Genomic DNA, 7,423 nt, shown 5'->3' with positions numbered 1-7,423 from the left:
TATGAAATATGTTTTTTTATAAGTTTTAATACTAATTGTGAAAAGTTTATTATTATATAAATTAGAAATTATGATTTTTTTTATAAGTTTTAGAGACAAGTTTAATTTTACAAGTTTTATAAATAAGTTTAATTAATTTAAAATAAATTATTAATAAAAAAAGTCCAAGTTAAATTTGATAAAATATTAAAATTATTAATTATCTAACTCAGTCATATAAATTAAATGGCTAATAGACACTCATAGACATCAATCCATAATAAAAATCAAAAATTTGTTTTATGAGACATTTCACTCTACTAAAATTAAATAAATCACAAAAACAAACTAAATTATAACATTCTTTTAAATTACTAGAATTATATATATGTGTGTGGGGAATAAGATTTTTAACTATGAAAATTTACCATCACTTTATAATGGAGATTCTTAATCTCCAGATAAACTTTGTTACAAAAGATAAACCAATAACATGATTTATCAATCAATACTATAAATCATTTCATATGACATGTGTTCATATAATATTTCTTTTAAATTAATTAGTTTAATTAAAAAATTAAAAAAGCAAATCTACTTTGAAAATAAATTTCAATTTTTAATATACATATACTACTATAAATATTTTAAAACATTTCATTGAAATTAAATCCCTACCATCCAGCTACTAATTATTAATAATTAAATTTAAATTATAAATATCATATTTCAAAAAAACCATATCAAATTAGTTATAATTTAAATCTCATAAAATACTAAAATTATTAACTAAAATGTTTAAACCACTTTTCATTCCTCTATTTACTATTAAAAAAAACACAATTACATCCCATAAATAAATAGATAACTCAAAATACATTAAATATGTATTTTAATTAAACCCTCGAAGAAAACGCAAGAGGCATTAGTGGCAAAGAGTTTTCATGGGCCACGTTAATAAATTTAATTAAACCCTCGAAGAAAACGCAAGAGGCATTAGTGGCAAAGAGTTTTCATGGGCCACGTTAATAAACGAATTCAGCCAAATTATGAGTACCGTGTATGTCCTGCACCAATAGTTGATGGGCACTGCTCCAATTATGGCCATAGCGAAAAATCATTTTGCCATTACAATAGTGTAACTAGTTTTCAAATTTACTCGGAAAATCATGGAAAAAAAATGAGTTACAGGATCATAAACAATGCAAAATTTAAAAAAAAAATTAAAATTAAAAAAAACTTCCTGATCTCACTAACTCCTCTCTAGGGAACTGTTTTCTTGTTTGGTTTTGAACCAGCCGAAAACATCGTTTGTAAATTAGTCCACCACTTATGTGATTTGTTTTGTTGCCGGCCATTCTGGTTTCTTCTGATGTAAAGAGAGAACTATGTTGCCGGCCATTCTGGGTTCTTCTGATGTAAAGAGAGAAAGAAATGCTCAATAAATTCAAGTTTGGGTGCTTAGTTTGCAACGGGCACTATTGTGTATAAAGTAGACGCCTGAACGGTTACAGGGATGACATATTTGGGTAAAGTCATTAAATTTCCTCTACTTTTAAGTCTCTGCATTATCTCTTATGGTGTGAAAAGTGTTCACAGACAGACCATCTCACACATATTGGAGGAACCATACAAAATCAAAATGCATATTTCAGTTGTGATTTCATTCTGGGAACAGAACAATGAAGATTTCATTCTGCGAGCAGAGCAATGAATAGAGATTTAACTGCCCCAATCCCTTGTATCATATTCACTAGTAGGCAATGGTATATTGTACTTGTGCATATTTCAGTCGCGACTTCATTCTGGGAACAGAACAGTGAATAGAGATCTAGCTGCCCCAATCCCTTGTATCATATTCAATAGTAGGCAATGGTATTAAGTACAAAGTCCAACTTACAAAAAGTACAAGGATTTGTAACAGTTCCCAGCACAACTTGTACCATACAGAAGCTCCAGGAGAACTGTTGTTCTAGAGTAAGTAGAACAAACCTGTTTAAATTAAACCAAGATCTTGCACGATTTGGTAAGAGGATCCCACATGGCTGGAAGGAGGAACATGCGGCCATTGAGCCCTCGAGCATTGAAGCTGGCTCCTGTAGTTTCGTCTACCAAGAGCTGGCCTGCGTATCCGGGATATGCCCCTCTTCCATACATTCCCCTGCAAGCAGACACACCCTCCAGAGGCAGAGCAGCATCGCCTTGAAAAAAACCAGTATTGAAGGGATTTGTAACAGTCCCCACAAGCACAGTGGCAATATTTATGATCATACCATCCACGCCCACATCGCCATTAGGAGCTACCAGAGGTATAGTCTGAGGGCCGTAGAGAGGCTGGTGGAAAGGCCAAGCGCACTGACCAGGGCACTGTGTTACAGAGTTCCCAACCCAGGCATATGGCAAAGAGACTGAGCGCCTCCCCTTCCCGCCTTTTACACTAGAATGGAACCCACATGAGCTCATGCAGAATCTTTCTACTACAACATCTTGGGCAGTGAGGACCAAGAAAATCCCTTTCTCCGGCACTAAAGTATTGGAGGCCACAGATGCCCTGCGGACCAGGGCTTCAATGTGGGTTCTCTGTAGCCATTTTCCAAGGCTGTAGGACTCATCCAGTGTCTGATTCACCAGCACTATTTTCTCATTCTTCTTCTTCTCAGTCGCTACAGCAGAGCTCATACTGAATAATGCATCCTCTCTGTAAATGTCAATGGTTTTCCACCATTCCTTTACAGATGGTTGGTTCCTCAGTAATGTCTCTTCTTCTTCCTCTCCCAGGGAGTGCAAGAAATCCCCAATAATCGATCTCTGGACCGGACTGAACTTTCCATACCAAACCACATGAACATCTATATCAGAGCTCAGCAGAGGCCCATCATGGTAGATCAGCTGCACTGCCGGCACCTCCTCTGCCATAGACCTAAACGACGACATACCTGAACAGATTCCCAACAAAGCCATGAACAACCACCACCCATTCATGCCATTAACCGCCCCCATGATTCTAATGACAATGCTTGCACAAGAATTATCAACGTAGCGTTTCCTACCCAAACCTATCAGAAACCAATCCTAAACAAATAGACGAGCAGCTGCACGAAGTCCAGTCCCTGCCCAGAGTTTAATCAGGAGGGATGCCTGAAGGTACCCCTGAGCTCTCCCCCAGTGACGAAGAAAGAGGGATTCCTGAACAGTTAAATAGCATTCATAGCTTCGGCAGCAAGCAAACTCAAGGTTCGGATTCCGAGAACTCCATAAGTTAAGTTAATTGTAGAGTTAAATATTTATTTGTTAGTGACAAATTAGGAACGATTAGTTGGAATCTTGTAAGTTGTAGGTTTATTATAAGTTTCAGATAATTCTAACATAAATTTAAATTCAGGTATAATTAAATTTTTATCATTTGTTTAATTTTGTTAAAATCTGTGAGCCTAAGAATTTGTTCGCTAAATAATATTAAAAAAAAAAAAAAATTAATAAAAAAACATTTAATAATAAGTAGAAAAGTAAAAGTAGAAAATCTTCGACTTTTTCCTGTGGTGTATATTTAATTAAATTATAATTTCAAATATTTATTTATTGGGATATGAATTAAAATATAATTAATTGTAAGCTTGTAATATATAAAAATAAGAATAATATTTCAATTCATCACCATTGTAATAATAAGGAATTTATTTTAATTTTTAAATAAATTAAAAAAAAAAAAAATTAAATTATTATTTAATATTTAATAAATTAATTATAGGCGACATTATTTACTCTCAATATAATATATATATATTTTTAATTAAAATAAAATTCACACAATAATTTGATAAAATTTAAAATAAAATAAAAATATCGATTATTTAATATTTAATAAATTAATTTTAATTCTAGGAGACATGATTTACTATCAGTGTAATTTATTTAAATAATATATTGTTTCACTAAAATAAAATTAACAAAAAAAACATGGGTTTACAAAATCATGTTATAAAGTAGTTTGATAAGGAGTAACTAATTTTTTCCATTTTCTATGAGTTTAGTTTGGTTGGATATTTATATTTTTATAAATTTTGAATTTTTTTTAAAGAACTTGTAGTTTGATATGATATATTTAAATTGTTTATAGAGTGTAAAATAAAGAGAGTGTTTTGTTAAGGTATTTTGTGGTGTAAATGTTATTGGTTTGAAATTTTGTGGGCAAAAATCTTTTCATGTTAAAGATTGGAGTGGTCAAATAAATTAGGTAAAAAACCTGTATATTAAAAATTGGTGTGTTCTAGACAAATTAAACAAAAATCCCCTCATATTAAAACCTAATATAACTCTAACCAATAAAACTTACAAAATAAATCACATAATTTAACTATATAATTTAAACCATTTATTTTTATATAATTCTATTTTTTTAATAAATTTATTTTTAAATATTTAAATATTTTTTAAAAACTTTTACAATCTTAAATCTAATTAAAATTGTATAAAACTCTAAACATAAATGAATAAAAATCCTATAAATCTCAAATTTTCAAAATAATTATAACACTATCTAAAACCAAAATACCAAAACAGTTTGAATATTGTTTATGTTTATGGTATGCTTGTGATGACTATCTCTCTTTTAAACCCTAAACTCCTCATACCTATCCCTTTTAAACCCTAAACCCCTCATGTCTATGGCCAACAGCCTTAGGATTTAACATTTTGTTTTATAATTGATATGTGACAATTAATATAAAAAAATTAAGTTTATAAATTTGATATTAATAATTTATTTATTATAATTTTTAATGGGTGGTTTACAAGTTAGAGGTAGTGAAAGATGTGTCCAAAGTTGTTTGCACCATAATAATGCATTTTTATTAACAATTTATGCACATATAAATAGTTTAACAGTTTAACAATGGGCCAGTGGATATCATCCCCAACTTAGGATTTGCATTTTTCAAATTTGGTTTTATAATTTTCATTTTCATTTCCTTAGTGTGGATTTTTTTATAATTCCAATTCCAGTATTAAATTCACTCCAATTTATTCAAAATTTTGAATAATTATCTTCTTATTTTTTTAATGTGGATAATTTTATTCCATTATATATATATATATATATATATATATATATATATATTATTCCGATTCCATTACTAAATTTACTTCTTGTAAATATTCTTCACTATTTTTTTTATATATACGCTTTAAATTTATTCTTTGCTATTTTAAATTTATATAATTTTAAACAAAATAAACAATAATATTAAATACACGTTAAAAAACCCTAACACCAAAATAACTCTTCCCTGCTCAAAAATTATTTCGTGTTTTTATATATGTAAGTTTAAACCAACCAAGCAATAATATTTAATATATTATAATTCAAAATCTAATACTAAATGTTGTTGGGAAAAGTATCCAATACGGAATGACCCTATCCCACTCTAAGGGTGATAGTACCTCAGCAACAATCAAAGCAAAGCTATTCGAGATTACTTCTTTATGAGATGTAAGAGAGGGGAGAAAGAGATCCACTAACCGTTGTCTTCCGCTAATGATTAACCCAATCTTCCCTCTTTGCTGCTTGTTCCCAGCTCCTTGCTCTTTCACTGGCCCAGCTACACCAAGATCCTGCAAAATAACAAGAGAGGGAAACTACAAGAAGCATACATTCATAATTGATTCAAGGATTAGAATAAATCAAATATACAAGTATCAATACGCCATTGAGACACATGCATATAGAAGAACTTCAAATGCTTTATTAATGGAAGAAGTAAAGTTCAGGAAGTGATACAACCATAAAAGGCCCAATCCAGCATCACCTCCCAGCAGAAAGAAATCTCCTCTTCACCTCCTTCAAGCAAATCACCCAATAGTTCTATACTCAAACCAACAGCACTTCCTTACATTCACAAGATTCCAGCCCCCCTAGACCTCATGAGAGAGCTCTATATATAGGAGTTTTGGAGAAAGGATGAGTCAGCTTGAGCTTGGCATGGAGCTGACTAGTGTCCTCTCCCACTTCAGTTATTCTTCAGTTCTTGAGTCCACTTGGAGGTTCTTGCTTCCACTTGGAGATCTAGACCCTCTTACTCATCACCAGTCGAATTCCCTGATCCAAGTGTCATTTTGGAAGCTTCCTGGGCATTGACACCTTGAGGAATGACTGTGCCACTTGGCCAAACTCGCCCAGCGCAGGTAGCCTTCTTTGCAGTTGACATTCAGCGCAGGTACAGAGTGGAGCAGTTGACATTCAGCGCAGATGCTCAGTGGAGCAGTTGACATGATCCAGAATTAGCCTGTTTTTGAGTGTTTTCAGGTGGAGAACTGATATTTAGTGCTGTGGTTTGCTGACCTTGTTCCTCTAGGGGTAGGAACAACATGTTTAGGGACTTTGGATCCCTTAGATTATCGACATTTCATGTTTCATGCTGTAGGGCACAAAAATGTCTATAACAGTTGCCCCCTAAAGTATGAGGTCGTTTATCGGGTGAAATGCTTTATCAGGAGGATCCGAAGTTCATTCAATCGCTGAGAGGTGACCTGTAATAAAATACAATACAATACATTATTTTTCATTCTGCTTTCATGATCTAGCTGAGGCGGGCATTCCCATGCTCAGCTTTATAAATTCATTTTGGTACATAGAACAGACGATCGTCTGATGGTAGACTGATAATTCTCTGCTGAAATTATCATCCTTTGAATAGGATGATCATTTGCTGCAATGATGTACATGTCAAATGTCTTTATATTTCCCGAATATATATCGCAGCCCGGATGGATGAAACTAGATCCGGGGTCTTCAAACTCGTTTGATCTTCACTCTAAGTACAAGTCTATCCATGTGAGAATTGCGCTGAAGTCGAACATGGAAAGACATCGCTTGATTACCGGTCAATGATGTAAACCATTAACAAGCGCGAGAGGAATCACCGATAATGATAATGACCCTCAAGGTACTGCAGTACAATTCACGTGGTGTGAATAAAGGACTTGGCGTCGAACACCACGCAAAATCTTCTGGTCGAAGGTCATTGATGTATACATGTCGCCGGAAGTGAGAAACTTGCCATTGAGGCATGCAAGCTTCAAAGTACTGAGGGGGGTGTTCCTAGATCAACTTCTCGGATAATGAGCTGAAGTCGACAAGAAGCGATCCGTCAAAGGAGGGCCTTAATGAATCCCACATCAGTGACACGGAACAGAGCTAATGATTTTAGTGGAGGTGAAAACAATCTGTGAAATATGATTCAGGGTGGCGATCATGGGTGGATGAAGGATAATGTATGGTAGTGGATGGGACACGATTGACTCTTTCTGAACAACATCTCTTGAACATATAACGACACTGATGTGATGGATCGGTAGCATTACCCCAAATGTGGATGGTTTGGCGAAGACCATGGTGATGAGACCGGTGAATGAAACAACCCAACCCGATGTGATACGGAGGAAAAGT

The 7,423-nt window shown here is 33.5% G+C and overlaps 1 pseudogene; it reads right to left on the bottom strand.

Moving 5' to 3' along the window:
* Positions 1-1,609: 1,609 nt before the first annotated feature.
* Positions 1,610-3,168, bottom strand: LOC149249755 (protein EXORDIUM-like 2 pseudogene; annotated as a pseudogene).
* Positions 3,169-7,423: the final 4,255 nt, after the last annotated feature.

The sequence above is a fragment of the Pinus tabuliformis genome, chromosome 7 (assembly GCF_031772625.1).
Source record: "Pinus tabuliformis cultivar Carrire ecotype Pingquan chromosome 7, CPIR1, whole genome shotgun sequence".
Lineage (NCBI taxonomy): Eukaryota > Viridiplantae > Streptophyta > Pinopsida > Pinales > Pinaceae > Pinus > Pinus tabuliformis.
Note: the sequence above shows the minus strand (reverse complement) of the source record. Positions and strands in the feature narration are given on the sequence as shown.